This window comes from Xiphophorus couchianus, chromosome 11, assembly GCF_001444195.1.
Source record: "Xiphophorus couchianus chromosome 11, X_couchianus-1.0, whole genome shotgun sequence".
Lineage (NCBI taxonomy): Eukaryota > Metazoa > Chordata > Actinopteri > Cyprinodontiformes > Poeciliidae > Xiphophorus > Xiphophorus couchianus.
In genome coordinates this window covers 13,611,921-13,637,914 of record NC_040238.1, presented here as the reverse complement: position 1 = coordinate 13,637,914, position 25,994 = coordinate 13,611,921, and the positions used below count along the sequence as shown (strand labels likewise).

Below are 25,994 nucleotides of genomic sequence, written 5' to 3'. Positions count from 1 at the left end.
TTCTCCACCTTTCCATAAATTATCTAATTTCCAAAGGCTGGAGGAACCCGAGGAGCATCATACCCGACATGTGTGAGCCAGGGGAACATCTGAAAGGCACAAGTGTCTTACAGATGGTCCACTTGGCTTTCGATTCTGCTCAGAAAACTCAGGAGCTTTTTGAAAACATGGCCGACACGCTTGAGAAGATCAAAAATCTGTGCATTTGGGTCCGGCCAGAGCTCACTGTAAAGATCTACGTGGGACTTTGGCTGGTTTTTATCTTCTCATTCGTGTTGCCATACCAGCTGCTGGGTTTTATCATAGGTGTTTCTGTAGGGATCAAGTTTTTCATCATTGACTTGATCTTTGAAAGGTTCCCGAAGCTGTGGCAGCGGTTTAACACCCCCTACAACTTCTGGGCTAATTTACCCACCAACCTGCAGCTGAGGGAGCCCAGAAACACCTGGTGGAGCAGATGGATTGCCACAGCAAGGGCCAGATGGAGCTCGGCCCGAAGGAGCATTTCTAATGCTCTTCTCGGTGCCAGAGAGAGGCGTTTTTTCCCTCAACGCTCCCACTTCATTGGGACCTTTCAAACGTGGCGACGTCGGGTTAGGAGAAGATAGCGGACCAAAGTGTGTCCCAGGTCTGTCAGGACGATGGCAGCAACTGGTTTTGGAAAGGCGTTTCAACTGATGGCAAGGAACAACCGACGGATGTCTGTGGGAAAAGGTAAGAAATTAAGTCACACATCGGACACAGAAAACAGCGATGACGTTGTGACAAAAATGCGCTTCTTGCCCAGAGAGCAAGAAAAGCCAAAGAGTGATTTGAATGAGATTAAAGGACTTCTAGAATCACTTTACTAGAAAACCAATTCTTACAGAAAGAGCTGAAGAAATTGAAGGATGAGCCCCTCATAGATTCACTTAAACAGGAACTGGAGAAAGAACTATCCAAACGCACTGAGCTGGAACAGAAAGTCATAAAATTAGAAGTTCAGGATTCTCCATCTCAGTCATCAAAACCTCCATTCCCTCAACCTACAGAAAAACATAAAGAGAACTTCCTGAATTGGCTTCACAATCATTTCAGAGTTTTCATGGAAAACTTCCGTTTCCACCCAGAGGCGATTGTGGAGAGGGAGGACCCATTAAGCCCCATGAAGATGACACACAACATGAGACGCTTTGAAAGAGACTTCAGACCTGTGGCACACTTTTTTAGAAACTTGTCTGCTTTATCCAGCTGGCGCTCTGTGCACATGACTTTCTGTTTTTTCTGTGTCTACATGTGCACAGTGTGGTTTAGCTGGACCATTTCCTCCACCCTGCTCCTCTTGATTCTCCACCTTTCCATAAATTATCTAATTTCCAAAGGCTGGAGGATCCCGAGGAGCATCATACCCGACATGTGTGAGTCAGGGGAACATCTAAAAGTCAACCCAAATATCTTACAGTTGGTCCACTTGGCTTTTGATTCTGCTCAGAAAACTCAGAAGCTTTTTGGAAACATGGCCGACACGCTTGAGAAGATCAAAAATCTGTGCATTTGGGTCCGGCCAGAGCTAACTGTAAAGATCTACGTGGAACTTTGGCTGGTTTTGATCTTCTCATGCGTGTTGCCATACCAGCTGCTGGGTTTTATCATAGGTGTTTCTGTAGGGATCAAGTTTTTCATCATTGACTTGATCTTTGAAAGGTTCCCGAAGCTGTGGCAGCGGTTTAACACCCCCTACAACGTCTGGGCTAATTTACCCACCGACCTGCTGAGGGAGCCCAGAAACACCTGGTGGAGCAGATGGATTGCCACAGCAAGGGCCAGATGGAGCTCGGCCCGAAGGAGCATTTCTAATGCTCTTCTCGGTGCCAGAGAGAGGCGTTTTCTCCCTCAACGCTCTCGTTTCATTGGGACCTTGTAAAAGTGGCGATGTCGGCTAAGGAGAAGATAGCGGACAAAAGTGTGTCCCAGGTCTGTCAGGACGATGGCAGCAACTGGTTTTGGAAAGGCGTTTCAACTGCAAGGAACAACCGCGGATGTCTGTGGGAAAAGGTAAGAAATGAAGTCACACCTGACGTTACGGTTTCTCCAGCCCCTCCTCTTCAACATGATCAAGGAGCTTTTGGAGAGGAGCTAAAAATAACGAATTCGGAAGATAAAAAAATCCCAGAACAAATCATTATTGACCATTTGAGGCTGGAGAAATCTGACTGGGACTGAACATTTATCCTGATGTGTTCAGTTAAATGAAATTATGGGATTGAAAGGTAAAAAGATTTGACAGGTCGGAGTGAAACAGGGAGACCCAATGTCCCCTCTGCTTTTCAACCTCTGCCTGGACCCACTGCTGACATTTCTGGACCAGAGAGGCTCCGGGTTCACCCTCTCGGGCCAGAGTATCACCGCACTCGCAAACGCCGATGACCTGGTCCTTCTCAGTGGGTCCTGGACAGGCATGGCTAGGAACCTCCTGATCCTAGAGAAGTTCGTAGATCACACCGGCCTTGAGGTCAAAATCAAGAAGTGTGGCGGCTTCTACTTAAGTGCTTCCAAGCAGAGCGTGGCTGTGAACGACTGCGCAGAGTGGACAATTCACGCTGCCCTTGTCCCAATGGTTGACGAGACCCGGGCATATAAATACCTGGGAGTCCAAGTCAACCCGAAGAGGGGGATCCTGCCTTCCAACCCGGTGAAGGAGATCACGCCCATACTTCGGAAGATCAGCAGGGCCCCCCTCAAACCCTCCCAAAGAGTCAAAATGCTTGTGACTTACGGTGCCCTAGAGTAATATATGGGGCCGACATGAGCCTAGCTGGCATTTTGGGCCTGAGGAGAGCTGACCTGGAAATAAGAAACAGAGTTAAATCTTCGCTTCACCTGAGTCAGTCGACCGCCGACGGCCTTTTCTACAGCGCCAAGGTGAACGGCGGGCTGGGGCTGCCCAAGCTGGAAAAGGTTATCCCAATTAGCCAGGTCAAAAGGTGGTGTAAGATGGTCCAATCTGGAGATGTCAAGTGCAGAGCTCTAGCCCCCTCACTGCTCCCCAAGTCGGAGATCGAAAAAAGGTGGGTAGCTGCCACTGGGGGGGAGGGGGAGGGAAGTCTTCTTGAAAGGCTAGCACAGACCAGCCCCATCGCGATTGGTAAGAGATGGAGGGACCTAGAGTATGAACGATGGTGCGGCCTTAAATGCCAGGGTCGCGGCCTCGCCACTTTCGCCAAAGTCCCGGTCAGCAACAGCTGGCTGGGTGACCACTGGGGATTGCATGAATCTGACTATATTCTGGCTCTCCAACTTCGCTCCAGCACGGTTGGCACTTTGACCACTCTCAGCCGTTGGAGGCGCGGTAACACGAATTGCAGGGCCTGTGGCGAGGGGTGGGAGGGCATCATCCATGTTGTGAGCCAATGCAAGTCTTTCAAGAAGAACAGAATGGCCAACCACAATAACATCTGCGGTATGTTGGCTGTCATCGGTCGGACCCTTGGCTGGGATGTCAAGCGGGAGAAGAGGATCACCTGTCCTCACCTGGGAACCGCGGTGCCCGATCTGATCATGCTAAAGAACGGCAGAGGCCTGGTGGTTGACGTGGCCATCTGTTTTGAAATGAAACCCTCTACTCTGAGGCGTAGAGCCGAGACCAAAGTCAACAAATACGAAAAGTTTGCACCCTTGGTTCGCAACATGTTTGGCCTGGCTAACGTTAAGACCTTCGGTTTCCCGCTGGGAGCCAGAGGAAAATGGTACGAAGGCAACTCTGATGTACTGAGGGAGATGGGTCTCCCCAGGTCCAGAACGAAGGCGATGGCCAAACTGTGCAGCGTGGTAGCCATAAGGGTTCCCGAAGCTGCGGCAGCGGTTTAACACCCCCTACAACTTCTGAGCTAATTTACCCACCGACCTGCAGCTGAGGGAGCCCCGAAACACCTGGTGGAGCAGATGGATTGCCACGGTGGAGCATGGCCCGAAGGAGCATTTCTAATGCTCTTCTCTGTGCCAGAGAGAGGCGCTTTTTCCCTCAACACTCTCGTTTCATTGGGACCTTGCAAAAGTGGTGATGTCGGCTAAGGAGAAGATAGCGGACCAAAGTGTGTCCCAGGTCTGTCAGGACGACGGCAGCAACTGGTTTTGGAAAGGCGTTTCAACTGCAAGGAACAACCGGCGGATGTCTGTGGGAAAAGGTAAGAAATGAAGTCACACCTGACGTTACAGTTTCTCCAGCCCCTCCTCTTGAACATGATCAAGGAGCTTTTGGAGAGGAGCTAAAAATAACGAATTCGGAAGATAAAAAAATCCCAGAACAGATCATTATTGACCATTTGAGGCTGGAGAAATCTGACTGGGACTCAACATTTATCCTGATGTGTTCAGTTAAATGAAATTATGGGATTGAAAGGTAAAAAGACTTGACAGGTTTCCTGTTTGCAGGTTTCTCTCCAGGTACTCCGGCTCAGGATGATGAGAGCGACTGGTTATGGAAAGGCGTTTCAACTGATGGCAAGGAACAACCGACGGATGTCTGTGGGAAAAGGTAAGAAATTAAGTCACACATCGGACACAGAAAACAGCGATGACGTTGTGACAAAAATGCGCTTCTTGCCCAGAGAGCAAGAAAAGCCAAAGAGTGATTTGAATGAGATTAAAGGACTTCTAGAATCACTTTACTAGAAAACCAATTTTTACAGAAAGAGCTGAAGAAATTGAAGGATGAGCCCCTCATAGATTCACTTAAACAGGAACTGGAGAAAGAACTATCCAAACGCACTGAGCTGGAACAGAAAGTCATAAAATTAGAAGTTCAGGATTCTCCATCTCAATCATCAAAACCTCCATTCCCTCAACCTACAGAAAAACATAAAGAGAACTTCCTGAATCGGCTTCACGATCATTTCGGAGTTTTCATGGAAAACTTCCGTTTCCACCCAATCACAATAGATCAAAGAAGTTCTAAAGATTTAATGTGTTGCGCTCCAACATTGAGCCCACACACTTTTCATAGAGACCAGGAACAACGGCAGCCAAGATGAAGATCCGCGATCGCCTTAGAGCGTTTAAAGAAAAACTCAGTTTCCACCCAAAGGCGATTGTGGAGAGGGAGGACCCACTAAGCCCCATAAAGATGACAAAGAACATGAGACGCCTTGAACGAGACTTCAGACCTATGGCACACTTTTTTAGAAACTTGTCTGCTTTATCCAGCTGGCGCTCTGTGCACATGACTTTCTGTTTTTTCAATGTGTCTACATGTGCACAGTGTGGTATAGCTGGACCATTCCCTCCATCCTGCTCCTCATGATTCTCCACCTTTCCATAAATTATCTAACTTCCAAAGGCTGGAGGATCCCGAGGAGCATCATACCCGACGTGTGTGAGCCAGGGGAACATCTAAAAGGCAACCCAAATATCTTACAGATGTTCCACTTGGCTTTCAATTCTGCTCAGAAAACTCAGAAGCTTTTTGGAAACATGGCCGACATCCTTGAGAAGATAAAAAATCTGTGCATGTGGGTCCGGCCAGAGCTCACTGTAAAGAGCTACGTGGGACTTTGGCTGGTTTTTATCTTCTCATGCGTGTTTCCATACCAGCTGCTGGGCTTTATCATAGGTGTTTCTGTAGGGATCAGGTTTTTCATCATTGACTTGATCTTTGAAAGGTGCTCGAAGCTGCAGCAACGGTTTGACGCCCCCTACAACTTCTGGACCAATTTACCCACTGACCTGCAGCTGAGGGAGCTCAGAAACACCTTCCTGAGCCAGACGAGAAGAAAGTGGCGGCTGATACCACAGCACAAAGAGAGGAGCTTTTCACGAGGCTTTCAACCTCACTTCCGGAGAGTGAGCGGGTATGGAGAAGATAATTGGACTATTACTTTCCTTAGAAGAAGTCGGACATAGTTGTCTCTCAATTCCCTCAGGATGATGAGAGCGACTGGTTTTGGAAAGGTGTTTCAACTGATGGAGTGGCCCTCCTGGGGACTCTCTTGTTCTGCTGGGGGACTTCAACGCTCACGTGGGCAATGACAGTGAGACCTGGAGGGGCGTGGTTGAGAGGAACGCTCACCCCCGCCTCCCGATCTGAACTCGAGTGGTGTTCTGTTGTTGGACTTCTGTGCTCGTCACGGATTGTCCATAACGAACACCATGTTCAGGCTTAAGGGTGTCCATATGTGCACTTGGCACCAGGACGCCCTAGGCCCCAGTTTGATGATCAACTTTGTTGTCGTTTCATTGGACCTGCAGCCGTATGTCTTGGACACTCGGGTGAAGAGAGGTGCAGAGCTGTCCACTGACCACTACCTGGTGATAAGTCGGCTCCGGTGGTGGGGGAAGAAGCCGGTCAGACCTGGCAGGCCCAAACGTGTTGTGAGGGTCTGCTGGGAACGTCTGGCAGAATCCCCTGTGAGACGGAGCTTTAACTCCCATCTCCGGCAGAACTTTGAACAAGTTCCGGGGGAGATGGGGGACATTGAGTCTGAGTCGGCCATGTTCCATGCCTCCATTGTCAAGGCGGCTTATCGGAGCTATAGGCCACAAGGTTGTCAGTGCCTGTCGCGGTGGCAACCCTCTAACCCGTTGGTGGACACCTTCGGTGAGGGATGCTGTCAGGCTGAAGAAGAAGTCCTATCAAGCCTTTGTGGCCTGTGGGACTCCGGAAGCAGCTGATGGTTACCAGTGGGTGAAGTGGCATGCGGCTCAGGTGGTTACTGAGGCAAAAACCTGGATGTGAGAGGACTTTGGAGAGGCCATGGAGAAAGACTTCCGCACAGCTTCGAGGCGATTCTGGTGCACCATCCGGCATCTAAGGAGGGGCAAGCAGTACAGCACCATCACTGTTTATAGTGGGGATGGTGTGCTGCTGACCTCAACTTGGGACGTTGTGGGCCGGTGTGCAGAATACGTCGAAGACCTCCTCAATCCCACCAACATGAAAAAATAAAATAAAAGAAATAACCCATTCTTTTCTATGTGTCTGTCAAATGTTCTTTCAATGATTGTTTGGTCTTTTCAATGTGTCTGTCAAATATTCATTCAATGTCTCACGGCTAGTGACCAGTCGGGTCACCATCTACCAGTTCACTCGGTCCTCTGGGCTGGGGCTTGCCATCCAAGTTCTGGAGAGGATGATCTTGACCTGGAACAAGGCCAAAGTAAAGCATCTTAAAATACAGGATGCTAATATCAATAAAGCTTAAGCTACAATTCAAAGAGATATTTTATCATTTCTCAAGTTTTTTCCATGTTGTACAACAATATTCAAGTTATCAGAGTTCAATATTACCAACACATCAGTAAAACTAAAAAAATTAGCTTATATGTGGTAATACACACACACACACAGATATATATATATACACACACACACACACATATATATATATATATATATATTGGCCCATCATTGGCCCATATATATATATATATATATGGGCCAATGAAGTACATCTATAACACTATATTTAACATCAGAATGTGGATTAGAAGCTCACATTAGCTCTGACCTACTCAGAACAGAAAGTTCCCAAGCAATGCTAACAGAAAAGCACATTACAGCACCATGAACCATGAATTAGCACCGTTGAAATATTAGAACATGTGCTAATAGAAAAATAAGTGCAACTACATAGATAAAATACAACATACACAATAATAATAATAAAAAATCTTACAATACAATTTTATTTTTATTACATTTGATCAGTTACTCGGTATTTTATCCAATTTTCAGCGAATTTACTGAGCCAACTGCCAAGCGCGTGCTTGGCAGTTGGCTCACCGATGCTCCGATGCTACACGACGCTACAAGGGGATTTTTCCGGGCTTCAGCCGCTCACAAGGGAAGCTTTCTGAGATTTAATAAAAACGGATTTACTATTTTGAATGATATATTTTGCGAATCTATTTTAACGTTGTTTTTTCTTACCGATTTCCAAGAGTCTGTCAAATTTGACAAGATCTCCAGGCTATTAGCGGAAACAACCATTAGCGCTGAGTTCTCAAGCGTGTCTAACGCAGTCTGAGCAAAATCTCAGCACATCAGTTAAAGAGGCGGGACAATCAACCTTATTGGCTGATGTGAAATCACACTGTGCCAGCTATTGGTTGTTTAATCCGTCACTAAAAGCAATCACCAAAAGCATATGTCAAAGTTTTTAAAGATTTTTAGAAGTTTTTATCTATATTTATGAACATATTTATTAACTTATTTTTTTAACTTTATTACTTTTAACTCTTACTGTATAATAAGACATGAAATCTATTTATACTTTTTAATCTTGTAGAAGACATTAAATCAACATCTATTAATTATTTACTTGTGTTTTTAACACTGGGTTACAGTTGGGTTTCCCCCCTGGAGGAGTTGGAACAAGTGGCTGGGGAGAGGGAAGTCTGGGCCACCCTTTTTAAACTGCTACCCCCACGACCCAACCCTGGATAAAGTGGAAGAAAATGGATGGATGGATGGATGGATGGATGGATGGATGGAGTAAAAATATTGTAGCGATAGTAAAAATAAGTAGTAAATTCAAGTCTAGGATTCCTGTATAAACCCTGTTTTATGGCACATTTCAGCAACAAGGTAGTTCTTGGTGCAGGCCCAGGTAGAGCAGCCTGCGCCGCTCCACATTCCTCCTCTTCCTCACTCACACATGGATCAGATTTTCTCATTTAATCTGGTGATAAAATAATTTAAACCTATAATTTAAACTGTTCAGCTACCTGACGGGCCGCCGCGTCAGCGAGGCGTGCCAACTCGCCCAGAGGGAAGATGAGAGGAGCGGACAGAACCTCGGGTTCTGATGGAGACCGGCAGAACCTGATAGTGAATTTAAACTGGAGCTATAAACAGTGTTTGGCAAATGAGTGTGTGTAACCATGGTGATGTGTGTGTTTAGGCGACCACCGCCTGAACTACACTACACTACAAGGTGTATTTGACTGGTTCAGGTATCAAGATAACGGTAATATTCCTGAGAATACTCTGGAAGTCTAAAAATCAACACTTGTATTACTGAGATAGAACAAATACATATGGCACACAGTGAAAAAATACTAAATAAAAATAATAAATTCTAATAGAATACATTACGTAATGTGAATTTTCTTTAAAAGCATCCAGTGGAAACATAGAACCTCTAGCACAGGCATGTCCAAAGTCCGGCCCGGGGGCCAATCACGGCCCGCGGTCAGATTTCATACGGCCCGCAGCTTCGGTCTTATAATGTATTATTTATGGCCCGCCTGCACCGTGAAACAGAATAAATAAATCATAAAACTTGAAACTGTAATTCCTCCTTTCACCAAATGGTGGCAGCACCACTTTAATACTATCAGTCTCTGCCTCCGTGCAGCGAACCGCTCTCCACTCATTTCTGCCATGGCCACTGCAAAGAAAACAAGTTTACAGTGAAGGCCGCCGCTTTCAAGAGAGATGGGAATTATAATACTTCTTCACTGAAAATCAAGGCAATTGTGCTTGTCTAATTTGTAATGAGACGGTTGCCTTGTTTAAGGATTTCAACGTAAAGAGACACTACCAGAGTAAACATGCTAACACATACAACAAGCTAACAGGAAGTGACCGTGCTGAAAAAGTGAAGCAGCTCCAAGCTGCACTGGCATTACAACAACGATTCTTCACGCGGGCCTGTGAGTCAAAAGAAAATACCACCAAAGCAAGCTACGAAGTTAATGTTAATAGCTAAACATGGCAAACCTTTTACTGGAGGTACATTTATCAAAGACTGTATTATGAAAATGGTGGAGAACATTTTGCCCTGAGAAGAAGCAAGAATTTGAGAAAAATGTTTGCCTGGCAGTAACAGTGTGGCACTGAGAGTTGAGGACATGAAACTGAGTGTTTTGAACGGCAACGTCTGTCACTATCAGCAGTGAAGAGCCAAAAGAACATTTATGCACCTGAATTTATGGCACTTATTTTTATTAAACTCTTGAGTAAGATTTGGTTATTACTGTTGATGTTATGAACCTGTAGATGTGACAAACTATTACTTTCTGAAAGATATTGTAAATGACGAGCAAAATTCACTTGTTTTAAGATTTAATAATAATAGACAACTTTGCATTACTTATAACTCCTGTTTAAAATGTTCTTGAGGCAAAGATATTTTTAAACTCATGTAAATTTAAGGTATTTCATACAGTTTGTTCAATGTTATCTGACTCTCCAGATATGAAAGAAAGGCAGAATTTGGGTTTTTAGAGTTGTTCTCATCTGCCTGAGTGGCTTATATTTGGTTATTTTGTCATTTGAAAAATAAAGATAATTGTGACAATGAAAATTGTTTTATAACGGTGTGTGAAACTTTTGTAGTTAAAAAATGTCCGAACAAACTATTGGCCCCCGGGCATCTTCACTTGATCAAATCTGGCCCTCTTTGCAAAACGTTTGGACACCCCTGCTCTAGCAATTCACAATACAGGTTCTGACCAATTACTGGACCAAATTTCATTCCAAAAACCTGAACCATAGACATTTTAGAAAGGTATTGGTTGATAAAATTCCAGGCAAACATTCCAAATGTGCCATTTTTGGACATTTTGGCACCAATTACAAATTTCTCTCTTTTTTTAAATTTATTTTTTCCCCAACCTATATCTTGCTATAAATATTATTTGCAAAATAATAACAGTGATTTTTTTTTTGTAAACAATATAATAGTGAATTAGTACTAAAAAGCACAGTCCTGGGCGCTCTGGTTATAGAAGCATTGAGTCAGAAAACCAAATATACAGGGGAGATTTTCTGCAGCCCATTGGTTGATTTGGGTGATTGACACATCTAACAGCCAATAGAATCAGGTTGATTACAAAATCCCATAGCAACATCATTCACCAATCCTAAACGAAACGCATTTGCGTAAACGACCGGAAAGCTCCAGCTAACAAAGAAAGTCGTTTGAGTATAGAGGCGGTATCTATGGAGACAGAAAATTTGAAAATGGTGAGAAATCACATCAGTGTGACACAAGAACAACAGATTACAGTACCTGAGTGGAAATATTTACTCTAACATGGATTATGACCACGAAACGGCAAAGGTAGAACTGAATTTATGTTTTATGGGTACAGAGTGATACAAAGGGCAACCAGTTTGATAAACTCTTCTGAAATAACAAATTTGCTCAGTTTGCATGTAGTATACTAGAAATGTCCTTAATCCAATAATCTGTCATATTTTACATTAGAACGGGATTTACCAGAAAGACTGAACTGATTCAGACTAACAGAAGGTTATAACAATGTAAATGTAAAACAAGCGTCATGAAATAAGTGCCATGTTGCAAAAAGCAATGAATCAATTAATTGTATGATCAGTTAAAACAAACTTAATAATTTCCATTTGCCTGATTTATTGTTTTTCTATTTCTGCCTAAATCTGGATGATGAAAGTTTTCAGTCTGGAGTTTTGGTCTCAACCAGATCTTTTTTTGAAGGATAATTTAGTTTATAGAGACTTAATAATCCTTTTTATTTGTTGTTTCTGTTGTTTTATTTATTTTGGTTATTTAAAAGGTCTTCCAGTTCCAGTGTTGAATCTTCATTAGAATTTAAAGTTTATTGACAAATGAAAATCTGTTCTTGCATTGTTATTGTCATGGTAGAGTTAATTGTCTTAGCCCACATGCAGAACACTACAGGAGGTCATAGAATCAGTTAAAGATGTTTATTATAACAAGGGTGGATGATGAAGAATAGAGGGGAGGAACACCTCTGGATGGACTCACGGAACAGTCGGCTCACTACGAGACAGTCAAAGGAGATGATGAGTTCAGGGAAAATGGGAAAAGGAAGTGATCAACGGAGCTGGGCTAATCTTACTTGTGAGGCAGACGGCCAATCCAGGAAAGGGGTTCGGCTGAGGAGTCGGGGCTTACGTAGGCTGACAGTCCGTGTTCCAGGAAGCAGAGGCTACAGCCGTAGCGGATCTGCACGGAGGTGGGCAGACGTGGGGGAGGACGGACAGGTAAGAGCGAGAACACCAGGAGACCGAAGAGCGAAGACCACCAGCGGGGAAGGAGTCCAGGACCACTAGCGATCGACGGAAGAAGTGAGAGTGGACTCAGGCAACCAGCGGGTAAGACCCGCGGCGTCGCGAGGAGGATGTTTCCAGAAATCACCAGTGGAGATCGTCTGTGGAGGATCTTGAGCATCACAGGAAAACAAACCCTGAAGGCAGGAAAGACAACGAACAAATTACTCAGGACGAACTACGAGGAAGGCTCAGAGAAGGAAAATTCTCTAGGAGGCTCAGGGGTACCGTAACTGGCTAACACTCAAGCGAAGAGGTACTGGCGGTCATCTCCTCTTGTACTCCCGGTAGGATGAGGTAATTGGGTTCAGGTGAGCAGAGCCGCAACAGGCTCTCCCAGGTAACCCAAAGAGTCTTGATGCCTCCTGGTGGACACACCTAGATGCAACAAGGAAACCCCACACACCTCGATCCCTGACAGTTATACCATTGCCATTGTACAACAATATTACCGTTTATCACAATAACTTCTGGGACAATTTATTGTCCTGTAACATTTGTTGTTGTGACCAGGGGCACAACTACATACTTTCTGAGGTGTATGCGAACATGTCATCGCATGTCATAATTTAATATATATTTGAGCCAAAGAGCCACTTCTGTTAGACTGTGTCTAGAACCGCCTGTGGGCTGCAGGTCTGAGGCTTTTTGTTAGCATGTTTTCTATCATTCTTATAGCTTGATAGGAAGCCTGATCCAAACTGGCAACCCACATTAATAAAATGGTGAAATAATATTAACCACAAAACACTGCATTTATAAAAGATATCAAAAAATTTTCCTACACAATCCTAACAAACGTTTTTAATGTTGAAAAAAATTAACGGTTTCTCTTCACAATATTTATTTATTTACTATTAATCTATTTGTATGATTTGTTCTTTAAATCGCCATTTATATTATTTTTAGGTCTCAGGAAATGACTGAGGGATGAAGAGACTAATGTCTGGTTCTTTAGGTTCTGACGGGTCTGCGGTTCCTCTCCTGACCCATTCTGTCTGATATCAAACAACCCACTGTGCGCCACTGAATATCGCCGACACATTTTTTAATGCCCCTATTAAACTTCACTCTGGTTGTTTAGCCTGGAATGTGTGTCTTCCTACTACCGTCTGAGTTTTTGTCAGAGGTTTTGCTTCTAAGGTTTTATCGGGTGGACATTTTAAAAAGACGCGGGTTGGTAGCAGCTCACCGCGCCTGCGTAGCAACCGTCTCTAGGTAACCATGACAACAGCGTCAGTTCGTGGGGAGGCGAGGAGGAGGTTCGTATTTAGGTCCCGAAACGACAATTTAGCTGACCCTAATATTTCCTCTGTTTTGTTTTGGTCGTTATTATTACACTTATTGTCGAGATGTGTGTGATAGGTGTGTCTATCAGACATTTATAGCAATACGGAATAAATCGCGTCCCGTATTGGACAACAACAACCGCCTGTCATTTTAGCCTAGCTTAAGCTAACCTGAATATTTACAACTCTCTTGTTGCTACACTGACATTACTTACCTTCTGTCTTTCAACCACTTTGAAAAGCTTTTCTTCGTCTCTCTAACATCTTTATTCCTCCCCCTCTTCCGTTTTCTGTTTTGTGCCCTGGTGTTTTATCTGCCGCCCCATCTTTAGCTCCCTGTAGTCGAGAGCATTACTACAATTCAAATTTAAAAGGAAAAAAAAAACGCGCCTCAGCTCGTTCTCGAAGGGCCGCTGCTCGAGCTACATGGGAGGGGAGAGCGGCTGGCAGGAGGGGAGGGCCGCCTGATCAGTGCTGTTCCTCAGTTATTGATCATTTCATACACAAACTGCTGTTAAGTACATAAAATGCTGACTAGAAAAAAAAAATCCCCACATCGTTTTTGCGCCCCGTCTAGTGCAGCGCCCCCTATGCGTTGCATACACTGCATACCCGCTTTTTGAGCCACTGGAGGTGACAGACCTATGCAATAGTAAACATTGAGACTTTTCTTTAACAACCAAGGTTTTTCTTCAGTGTTAATGATGGTCAGTGATGTCGGAAAGGATTTCACTGGACTTATTTCGAGCAGTTCTTAAAGATAGGCAACAAGATTCTATGAAACAGTGTCATTGTTTTTAAATTGTTTTTATTGTTTTATACCTGTGCATATGTATTAATTGTTTTTATCTTGTAACCGGATTGCTATGTATTGCAAATTTTTGCTCAGGTCCGTCTTGAAAATGAGACCTAGATCTCAACGGGGTTTACCTGATTAAATAAAGGAATATGAAAAACAGCGTCTTGCAGTGGACTGTTGGGATATTTTAGTTTTTTCCGTTGTGGTTGTGTCCGTACTCCAGATTTGACCGTAGGTCTTTTATTTTGTTGTGAAATAATAAAGTGCAGGTTTTTTGTATTTTATGTATATTTATGTATATTTAATTACAAATTGGCAACTTATTTCATAACAGCGTACTGTACTATGTTTTTGCCTTGTGAAGGACTTTGAACTGTCTTGCTGCTGAAATGATCTTTACTAATAAACTTCATTTATTTGTGTAGATAAAAAGCTAAACTTAAATCAGTGGAAATATGCAAAGAAGTCAAACAAGATTAAGATTAAAACTCGCTGTAAAAAAACAACAACAAAAAAACACCTGTTTTCAGTTAATGCTAACGTCAGGTGACTGAGGAGAAACCAGGCCAGAACATTTCCTCCTTTCGGGATCGGTTCCAACTGCATCAGATGGACCTGCATTGATTAGATCTTTGAATGAAAAACAGTTCTCTGTTGTTTTGTTTTTTTTAAAATTAAATCAGGCAGTATTGTTTAGCCAAGCTTAATGGAATAAATCCTTAACCACTGCACATTTGTATTACAGGTGGTGCTGGCACAGGAAAAAATCATTTAATCAGGGCAATTGAATATGAATCAAAACGTTTATTGTCGACTGTGAGTCGATAGTTGCTTATCAAAAGTGTTGTTATTGGGTAAAGGAGCACATGTTGTGTAAAAATGTGATGGCTGATATCTGACATCCAGGAGATGAGTTATTGTCACTTCCTGTTTAGTAGTGAAAGATTAGCAAGAACTTCCTGTAGGGTTTAATAGACATGATGTGTTGTTATGAAGAGTTAGATGATCCCATTTGATCATACACACAGTGAAGAAGTAGGGATCAAACAATAATTTCAGTATTTTCTGAGAGACTTCATCATCATGTCATTTATGTCACTTATATGTGAATCAAAGTGTAAAAGTAAGAAATCCAGCAGAAAAAACAGGTGACTTCCTGTTGGAAGTGGGAGGGGCAGAGGTTATGTCATCAGTTAACCATGTGAATGTGATGAGGGCTGGTCTATAATGAGACATAGAAAGTCTGATGCAGCTCTGACTTTGTATGTGGAAGTTATTGCACCTTGATGTTTTATGGCAAATAGTCAGACTTTGACACTAAGCCACGCCCACATGAAAAATCCTGTGATAACTGTTTGACCTTCAGTGCCTCAAGGTTATGCTGAGTGATTCTGAAGTCCGTATCTCAAAAGCTGTAGGACGAGTTCGATCAGATGAGATGTCTATAAAAAAGAGGAAATGGCGGCTTTGATCCAAAATGACCATCTTCCTGTTGAGTTTGGACCATGGCTCCAAGAGACGTTTTTGTAGGTCCTGACCAGATACACATGTGTACCAAGTTTCATAAGTCTGGGTTGAAGCATGGCTTGGAGCTGATGTTTTAAAAGCTTCTAGGGGGCGCTGTAGATAAATTAGGCCACGCCCACCAAGGATTCTTATGGATTCCTGTCTGGGGCTGGATAAGGATCCATCCCAGTAAGTTTGGTGCAGCTCAGTCGAAACATGTGGAATCTAGAGCCAAACATATGGCAATGGTGTTACAGGTCACTTCGCCACGCCGCCACGCCCACCTACTCCATCAAAACCAGTCAGGGTTGGAATACACAACCACTTATACCACCGCAGGTACGGAAAACCACAAACGCAAAAATTCTAATTTGTAGAAATCTACTGTTAATCTCTTCATGTTAAATAAAAAATATTACTTAATATTTAAGTATTTAGTCATTATTTCAGCTTGACTGATTCAGAACTGTCCTGATCGTTTCCATAGCAACGATCAGAAGCAAGACCTTGCCCCAGAAGTCCAGTGAGCTCACTGATGAGGTCATAGATGACATCATGTACATCACAATAGATCAAAGAAGTTCTAAAGATTTAATGTGGGCTCCAACATTGAGCTCACACACTTTTCAGAGACCAGGAACAACGGCAGCCAAGATGAAGATCCGCGATCGCCTTAGAGCGTTTAGGGAAAAACTTAGTTTCCACCCAAAGGCGATTGTGGAGAGGGAGGACCCACTAAGCCCCATAAAGATCACAAAGAACATGAGACGCCTTGAACGAGACTTCAGACCTGTGGCACACCTTTTTAAAAACCTGTCTGCTTTGTCCAGCTGGCACTCTGTGTACATGACAGCCTGTTTTTTCTGTCTGTACATGTGCACAGTGTGGTTTAGCTGGACATTTTCCTCCATCGTGCTCCTCGGGATTCTCCAACTTTCCATAAATTATTTAATTACCAAAGGCTGGAGGATCCCGGGGAGCATCATACCCGACATGTGTGAGCCAGGGGAACATCTGAAAGGCACAAGTGTCTTACAGATGGTTCACTTGGCTTTCAATTCTGCTCAGAAAACCCAGGAGCTTTTTGGAAACATGGCCGACACGCTTGAGAAGATCAAAAATCTGTGCATTTGGGTCCGGCCAGAGCCCACAGTAAAGATCTACGTGGGACTTTGGCTGGTTTTGATCTTCTCATGCGTGTTGCCATGCCAGCTGCTGGGTTTTATCCTAGGTGTTTCTGTAGGGATCAAGTTTTTCATCATTGACTTTATCTTTGAAAGGTTCCCGAAGCTGCGGCAGCGGTTTAACACCCCATACAACTTCTGGGCTAGTTTACCCACCGACCTGCAGCTGAGGGAGCCCAGAAACACCTGGTGGAGCAGATGGATTGCCACGGCAAGGGCCCGATGGAGCTCGGCCCGAAGGAGCATTTCTAATGCTCTTCTCGGTGCCAGAGAGAGGCGTTTTCTCCCTCAACGCTCTCGATTCATTGGGACCTTGCAAAAGTGGCGATGTCGGGTTAGGAGAAGGTAGCGGACAAAAGTGTGCCCCAGGTCTGTCTGGACGACGGCAGCAACTAGTTTTGGAAAGGCGTTTCAACGGCAAGGAAGAACCGGCGGATGTCTGTGGGAAAAGGTAAGAAATGAAATCACACCTGACGTTACAGTTTCTCCAGCCCCTCCTCTTCAACATGATCAAGGATCTTTTGGAGAGGAGCTAAAAATAACAAATTCGGAAGATAAAAAAAATCCCAGAACAAATCATTATTGACCATTTGAGGCTGGAGAAATCTGACTGGGACTGAACACTTATCCTGATGTGTTCAGTTAAATTAAATTATTAGATTGAAAGGTAAAAAGATTTGACAGGTTTCCTGTTTGCAGGTTTCTCTCCGGGTGCTCCGGCTTCCTGCCACAGTCTGAAATTGAGGCTGTTTACTTAATTGGTTTCTAAATTTTGCTTAGGTGTGATTTCTTTTCTTTTCTTTTCTTTGAATAAGACATTTGCCTGGGTCTGAGTTCCTGCCTGGGTTCTTTTTTCTTTATGGGGTTTGCATTTTCCCCAAGTGCATTAGTGGGTTCTCTCCGGCTTCATCCCAGAGTCCAAAAAAATGACTGTTGGTTGATTTGGCTTGTCTAGTTGACCTTTGCCCCCTCTCTTCAAAAAGTAGTTTCCTGTTTGCAGGTTTCTCTCCGGGTACTCCGGCTTCCTGCCACAGTCGAAAATCACAACTTTAGTTAATTGGTCTCTATATTCTGCTAAGGTGTGATTAAAACATTTCTTTTGTTTTCTAAAATGTGGATTGCCACAGCAAGATGGCTGCCCCTTGCTGTGGTAATCCATCTGCTCAGGAAGGTGTTTCTGGGCTCCCTAAGCTGCAGGTCGGTGGGTAAATTAGCCCAGAAGGTATAGGGGGTGTCAAACCGCTGCCGCAGCTTCGGGAACCCAGCCTTGGCTCTTCTGTCTTCATGGGGATTGAATGTTCTCCAAGTGGGGCCAAAACTATCCATCCATCCAGCAAGGGGGCAGCGTTGGTGGTGCAGGAGACGAATCCCTGAAGGCCAGTCCGGCGGACAATGTCGGCGCAGGGGCCGGACCACCTGGAGGCGACGAGGGAGCTCTGGGACCACCTGGAGGCGTTGAGGGAACCCTGGGACCACCTGGAGGCGACGAGGGAGCCCTGGGACCACCTGGAGGCGACGAGGGAGCCCTGGGACCACCTGGAGGCGTCGAGGGAGCCCTGGGACCACCTGGAGGCGTCGAGGGAGCCCTGGTACCACCTGGAGACGTCGAGGGAGCCCTGGGACCACCTGGAGGCGTCGAGGGAGCCCTGGGACCACCTGGAGGCGACGAGGGAGCCCTGGGACCACCTGGAGGCGTCGAGGGAGCCCTGGGACCACCTGGAGGCGACGAGGGAGCCCTGGGACCACCTGGAGGCGTCGAGGGAGCCCTGGGACCACCTGGAGGCGACAAGGGAGCCCTGGAACCACCTGGAGACGTCGAGGGAGCCCTGGGACCACCTGGAGGCGTCGAGGGAGCCCTGGGACCACCTGGAGGCGACGAGGGAGCCCTGTGACCACCTGGAGGCGACGAGGGAGCCCTGGGACCACCTGGAGGCGACGAGGGAGCACCAGGAGGTGGAAAATCGGAGGGCCTTCCATTGAGGAAGCTGAGCCTGTGGACTCTGGGTTGGGCTCTTCAGTCTCCAGGGACGAGGTCGCCGAGGTGCTTAAAAAGCTCCTCGGTGGCAGGGCCCCGGGGGTGGATGAGATTCGTCCGGAGTTCCTTAAGGCTCTGAATGTTGTAGGGTTGTGTTGGCTGACGCGACTCTGCAATATTGCATGGACATTGGGGGCAGGTCCCCTGGATTGGCAGATTGGGGTGGTGGTCCCCCTGTTCAAAAAGGGGGACCGGAGGGTGTGCTCCAATTACCGGAGTGTCACACTCTTAAACCTCCCTGGCAAGGTCTATTCAGGGGTCTTGGAGAGGAGGGTCCATCAGATAGTTGAACCTCGCATTCAGGAAGAGCAGTGTGGTTTTCGTCCTGGTCGTGCAACACTGGACCAGCCAAGGTGTTGAGGGGATCCTTTTTGGTGGCCTTAGGATCACGTCTCTGCTTTTTGTGGATGATGTGGTCCTATTGGCTTCATCAGGTCGTGATTTGCAGCTCTCGCTGAAGCGGTTTGCAGCCGAGTGTGAAGCGGCCGGGATGAAGATCAGTGCCTCCAAATCTGAGTCCATGGTCTTCAGCCAGAAAAGGGTAGAGTACCTTCTCCGGGTCGGGGGTGGAGGGGTGGGAGTAGGAGGTGTCCTGCCCCAAGTGGAGGAGTTCAAGTATCTCGAGATCTTGTTCACGATTGAGGGAGAAGAAGGGAGCTGGAGATCGACAAGCAGATTGGCGCAGCGTCTGCCGTCAAGCGGGCGCTGTACCGGTCTGTCGTGGTGAAGAGAGAGCTGAGTGAAAAAGCGAAGCTCTCGATTTACCGGTCGATCTACGTTCCAACCCTCATCTATGGTCATGAGCTTTGGGTCATGACCGATAGAACGAGATCACAGATACAAGCGGCCGAAATGGGTTTTCTCCGTAGGTTGTCTGGGCTCTCCCTTAGAGATAGGGTGAGAAGCTCAGTCATCCGGGAGGGACTCAGAGTAGAGCCGCTGCTCCTTCACATCGAGAGGAGCCAGTTGAGGTGGCTTGGGCATCTGGTCAGGATGCCTCCTGGACGCCTCCCTGGTGAGGTGTTCCGGGCACGTCCCACCGGGAGGAGGCCCCGGGGAAGACCCAGGACACGCTGGAGGGACTATGTCTCTCGGCTGGCCTGGGAACGCCTCGGGATTCCCCTGGAGGAACTGGAACAAGTGGCTGGGGAGAGGGAAGTCTGGTCCTCCCTTTTTAAGATCCTACCTCCAACCCAACCTACCAAAGATAGTAGTAAATTCAAGTCTAGGATTCCTGTATAAAGCCTGTTTTACGGCACATTTCAGCAACAGCAGTTCTTGTTGCTTTACATCACAAGTCATAGAAATAAATAACAAAGATATTTATCATTTTTAATCTGTTCTTCAGGTTCAAAATGTTTTTCTATCCTTTTATCTTCACAATTTCATGGAACGTCTGTAGAAATGTGATTATAAATGCTAACATTAGCATTAGCTGCTACATGTTTAGCATTGAGGCTATTTTAGGCTAGCATAGCTTTCTGACAGGCTAACTGCTTTTAGCACAACTTGAACACACTGGTCTCTCCCAGCATCCAATCAGATCGTGGCGCCGCAGGCCCAGGTAGAGCAGCCTGCGCCCCTCCTCACTCCTCCTCTTCCTCACTCACACATTGATCAGATTGTCTCATTTAATTTGGTGATAAAATAATTTAAACCGGAAGAATCAAATTCACATTTATTATCATTGATTATTATTATTGTTATTATTATTATTACTAGTATTGTTTGTTTTGATCGGAGCTTTTCTCCACCAGGTGGCTTCAGAATAATTAAGATGTAATAATTTAGATTTTTTTGCATTTTTTATCTGACATATTAATAAAAATCTGGATGTTTTCAGGTTTATTCCAGTCAGGTGATTTACCTGCTGGGTAAACAGAAACAAAATCCTGACCTGCCTGCTGGGACGAGTTTAATGTTCACTGCAGTCCAATCATGTTAGAATAAATGTTTTTATTAACCATAAATTTGTTGATTTATTACTCAATTGATTGATTGATTGTAAATCAGGATTTTCTGTCTGACTGATGGATGTTTCATCATTTTGGTGTTTCAATGTTGGTGGTTCTGTTGCTCCAGGTCAGGGCCGTGCAGAGACCTATGGAGGGGCCGGGGCTCAAATTTAAAAAAGGGGCACATTGAACAAAAACTCCGTACAACAACATAGCAACAACCCATATTAATCAAGAATCTAATTGGTTCCTACTATATCATTGCCATCATGTGGGGAAATGCAAAGCAAATCTAGTCTATATTTTCCCCAACAGGTATAAAGTTTCTGTTTCTGCTGCTGACAGTCCTGGAGATCTGAGCTGATCTGAGACTGTAGCTGTTAAACAGACCAGAGGAGAGAAGGTCAAAGGTTATGAAGTTATGAAATAAGAAAATTTGCTGCCATTTTACTAATTAAGCCCTAATAATATCTATTTAACCTCTAGAACAACCTGGCTGCAGACTGATTTATAGATCAAAAAGCTCAAAGGGGTTAACTCTATATAATAGTTTGATGTTAAACTTCTAGATCTAGAATTATAAGACTGGGATATCAAGGCAAAGAAAACTCAATAGCTGCTGGTAGGGGCCATTCAGGGGCCTCCAGACACTCAGGGGCCCCTAGAAATGGTTTAATTGTAACACAGACCGTAGATCTAAACCTGTAGCATCATTTATAGAGAATGACAATGTTATTACATTTTATTTAATGCATTCAGCTGAGAAAAATAAATAGTACATTTAGGATTTAATTAGGACGTTTACTTTGTAAAAGTTTAAAGAATCATCTTGATAGTTTGATTGTTGCGTTACCATGGCTACAATATAGTGTAATCATTGTGTTTGAATTGGGTTTGTTCACAAATACATCACAGCAAATAACCAATAATCAGTGATTGATTTTAAACTGGGCCAATAAACCTGGTCTCCTTCTCACAGATTCACCTGATCGATATTTAAACATGTTAGTGATGCTGAGGTTCTTAGTAGGACGGGTTCTGGAGGGAGGGGGCTTCTGTCTAAGGCCCCATATTACCTCGGGCTGGCCCTGGAGGAACAGCTGCTGCAATGCACATCTCTGGAATCTACCTGGAATCTACCTGGAATCCACCTGGAATCTACCTGGAATCCCTCTGTGGCTCCTGTCAGTCCACCAATGCTTTGGGGACATTGTGATTCATTTCATCGTGGCATGTTTGCCTTTTTGCTGCGGTTCTAATTATTGCTACAATATTTTCTCTGATGTTTATTTCATGAACTCTAAATGGGCCGAATCTTCCTTTAACACTTGAGGTTCTGCAATAACTTCTATTTACAGTCGTGAACCTCCAGCCCAGATCCTGTCAGCAGCAGCTTTAACCCGCCTGGTAGAAACGTTAAGATGAAGCAGAAGCCAGACAGAGGATAATCTCCAACAATATGATTTAACTCTTCATCTTCTGTTGGAAGACTATATTTTACTGTATTAAAACTTAAAGATGGAATAGGTTTGTTTTCCAATGTCCAACTTTTGAAAATCTTTCCAATATTTTGGATGGAGTTGCAATTGAAAAAAGATGTATTGTCTTAATGTCTTGTGGTTAGTCATTAAAGGGGTAACTTCGTACGTCATTATGAAATTAATATTTAAAATTCTTTTGTGGGATTGAATTAGAAAGCTATTTGATTCTCATTTTCTTTAGAGATATCATCATGACCAATGTTTTCTTCTCAAAGTAGAGGGGAAGAAAACTGAGGTCAGAGTTCACCCATTTTCCCCCTCTGTGCAGCACGCAGGTCCGTTTACCAGTGTCAGAATCCGACTAAAACCCCGTTACCTTGAGGAATAATGAGCTTTGGTTAACTATAAAACAGGCTTTAATGCAGAAAATGACCAAAAGTTACAGGTCATCCAAGTGGAACAGATACAGAGTGACTTTCACCGTCCAGCGCTGGACTCCTCTCAGCTCACCTCAGGCCCGACACCAAGTGAAGCAAAGCGAGTTCAGCTTTATTTTCTCCTCATTCTGCTTCCTCTCTAAGCTGTTGGCCTGCCTCAATCAGGTTTTGTTTTTGTTTGACTGCCGTCCGTCTAAACTGTTACGGTTACGTCAGCGTGCAGCCGTGTGCGTGTGAGCAGATAAAACAGAGAAAAGACAGAGAGTCCTTTAGTCCATAACGGAGTGTTCCTTACGAATCTTTGTAACATTTGTTGTCTGTAATATCACAAGATTCATAGTTTTTTTTACAAAGGACATTTTAGTTCCATTAGTCATTTGTGTTTCACAATGTGGCATCAGGTCTTTTTTCTGAGTTTTTTTTTTGTATTTATGTTTGTCCTTAACTTGATCTTTGTTAGCACATTAGATCCACTTTACACCAAACCAACTTTTGCCCACATAAAACAATTTTATTTTGCAGATGAATATGTAATCACATCTCTAATTAGTCAAATCACAGGTTGTCACGTTCATTTTAAGGCTGACTGAGAGCAGTATTTGCTTTTGTTGAATATTTTAAATGTAGCACGGTTTGAGCCTGTAGCTAACAGAATGCGTCCCTTTGACCCAAAGTGCTGCTGTTCAGCTGTTCACAAATGCACCAAAGCAATCAAGAATAATTGTAAAAGCACAGATCGCGAGTGATGAAAGAGGTCTGCGCGTTTGATAAAAAGAATCACATCAGTTAAAATTTTACCACAGGTTTCTTTTAAATGTGTTATAAAAGTCTGAATTGTTTTCTTTTAATTGTGTTATAAAAGTCTGAATTGTTTTCTTTTAATTGGGTTAATTTCTGAGCTTTAATTTTTTGTTGTAATTTTGCATTTACAACAAATGCAAATGCTCTTCACCACCCAGCATTGTGATATTGTTCTTTTTCCAAATAAAAGAGGCAAACCCTTTTCTGTTTGTACAGAGGGTCATTTTCACAGCTCGTCAATAAACAAAATGATTTTACTTTTGGGAGCAAAGGCAGATGTGAATTCTTGTAGATTGGAAACCAAACAGTTTTTTCTTTAAAAGAAAAAAAAAACATCAACCTGAAAACAAGAACAAGTTGCTCTTTCTTCAGAAAATCACTTTATTTCATCAAGTTTACAATCAAGTTTATTGGACAGATCAGTGTCTGTCCTGTGATTGGTGGCTTCCTGTCCAACAGGAAGTTGTAAACAGAGTTTAAAAGCTGCTGCAGGGCAGCAGACGTTCACAGGAAGCTGGACCAGCAATGGCTCTGCTGAAGGTTCTGCTGCTGCTGCTGCTGCTGGGGCTGGGTGAGTCAGACACACTGGAGACACTGGACACACTGGACACACTGGAGACACTTCCACTGGTTCCAGGGAGGCTGCTGCTCTCTGTGACCCTCAAACTTCCCTCTGATTCTGTTTCAGACTGAAACTTCTTTGCATATAAAGTGTGATGCATTTTAATCTTTAACTGTTTATCCCTTTTCTGTCCCAGCAGTCATGCTTGCACCTGATTTCTCAGTAAAGTCCTCCTTTTTCCTCTTCAGGCGTCTCAGTGAACTCAGATGTTTCTCTGCAGAAGAGAATCACTGGCGCTCATGACTGTGACGACACGGAGCGCCTTTATCATGTTCGCCTGCGGCGCAGCAAAGGTACAGAGAGGTTCCGCTGTGGAGGATCTCTGATCCACTCTGAGTGGATCCTGACTGCAGCTCACTGCTGGAAGTTGGAGCCAGGCTGGTAGGAAAGAGACATTAACAGTTTTATCTGAAGGCAATCAGGTTTTCTGTGTGTTCATTATAATCTAACCTTTTCTGCAGGACTAACGTAGCGATGTTAAAAGTTCATCCACGGTCTGCTGGGCAGCAGGATTAAGTAATCCGTCACGATCCTGTGGTGTACACTCGCCACGGCCAGCGGCATGACATCATGTTGCTGAAGCTTCAGACACCGGTAACAGATGTCCCACCTGCTCAGCTACCAAGATGCAATAATCGTCTTAAAAAGTAAGTCTTTCTCTGACTAAAAACACGACTTCAGGTTTTCTGTCTCCGTTCCTCCAGTCCTGCTGCTTCTGCTCCAGCACACCTGAGTCAGGTAAATAGGCCGCCAGCAGAACCAGAACCCGTTTAAATCAGGTGTGTTGGACCAAAGACACATGTAAAGGACGTAGGACACCGTCACTGAGGACTGGAGGTAGACACTCCTGTGTCAGTGGATGAAGACCTTAATGGATTTATTTTCTGTCCTTAGATTGTTCTTCAAAGTAATGCATTTTCTACATTGTTTTTTGTATTTTTACATTTTATTCTTATTGTGTTTTAGAGACGATGTTGTTCAGCTGGCAGGAGAGGGAGCAACGACCACCGGCCCCAATAATCAGCGATGTGAGAGAAATATTGAAGCCATGAGAATAAAATCTTTGCCTCTGTCTCTACAGAGAGGGTGGAGTGAAGAACATGTTTATGATTCTCATGTTTCTCTACAGTAACCAGACTTCCTCCTGTTCCATCACATCTTCAGTGTGTCGACATGAAAGTTGATGCTGTTTCCCGCTTCATGCCAAGACATGGGCATGTATTTCTTAATTCAGCACCGAACAAGGATGCATGTCTTGTAAGTTTGTTTCTTCAGTGTCTCTCTATAGTGATGAGAAGACGTTTCTGTTTTACAACACGAATAAATATATTCACATAATTTTCTTTTTTTACAGGGCGACTCTGGTGGAGCAGTGGTGTACGACAACATGATTTATGGTGTAATTTGTTTAGGCGGAAGCGCTCCACGTCAGAAACCAACTGTAATCATAGTTGTGTGTCAATACATGGACTGGATAAAACAAACAACTGGCCTTAAATAAAACCCTCATCAGATTTCCTCTCAGATGTAATTTTGCAGTTGTAACTTCATCAGTTTGTCCCACATGTTTGTAGAATTAGGATAAATTAATAGTTTTGTTTTTCTGTCACCTGACCTTGACCTCCCTAACGGAGATTTCTCTGCCTCAGAAATGAAAAACAAATCAATAAATGCATGAGAAAGAAACATTTCCTGGCTGGTCGTCTTTACATTCATGGTTCAGTTGATATTTTCCCTGAACTACGTCTGAAAACGTGGCACGAGTTTTAAATCGCATGAAGAGGAACACCACAAGTAATTTATCCATTCGGTTTTTGTCTTTATTTTACATCAGAAATGAACACGCAGCAT

At 44.1% G+C, this 25,994-nt stretch overlaps 3 pseudogenes; all 3 read left to right on the top strand.

Annotated features, from left to right (window-relative positions):
• The first annotated feature begins 680 nt into the window (after positions 1-680).
• Positions 681-1,903, top strand: LOC114153239 (GRAM domain-containing protein 4-like; annotated as a pseudogene).
• Positions 1,904-4,039: 2,136 nt separating this feature from the next.
• LOC114153233 (GRAM domain-containing protein 4 pseudogene) lies at positions 4,040-5,821 on the top strand (annotated as a pseudogene).
• A 10,800-nt stretch (positions 5,822-16,621) lies between these two features.
• On the top strand, positions 16,622-25,787 carry LOC114153229 (trypsin-4-like; annotated as a pseudogene).
• Positions 25,788-25,994: the final 207 nt, after the last annotated feature.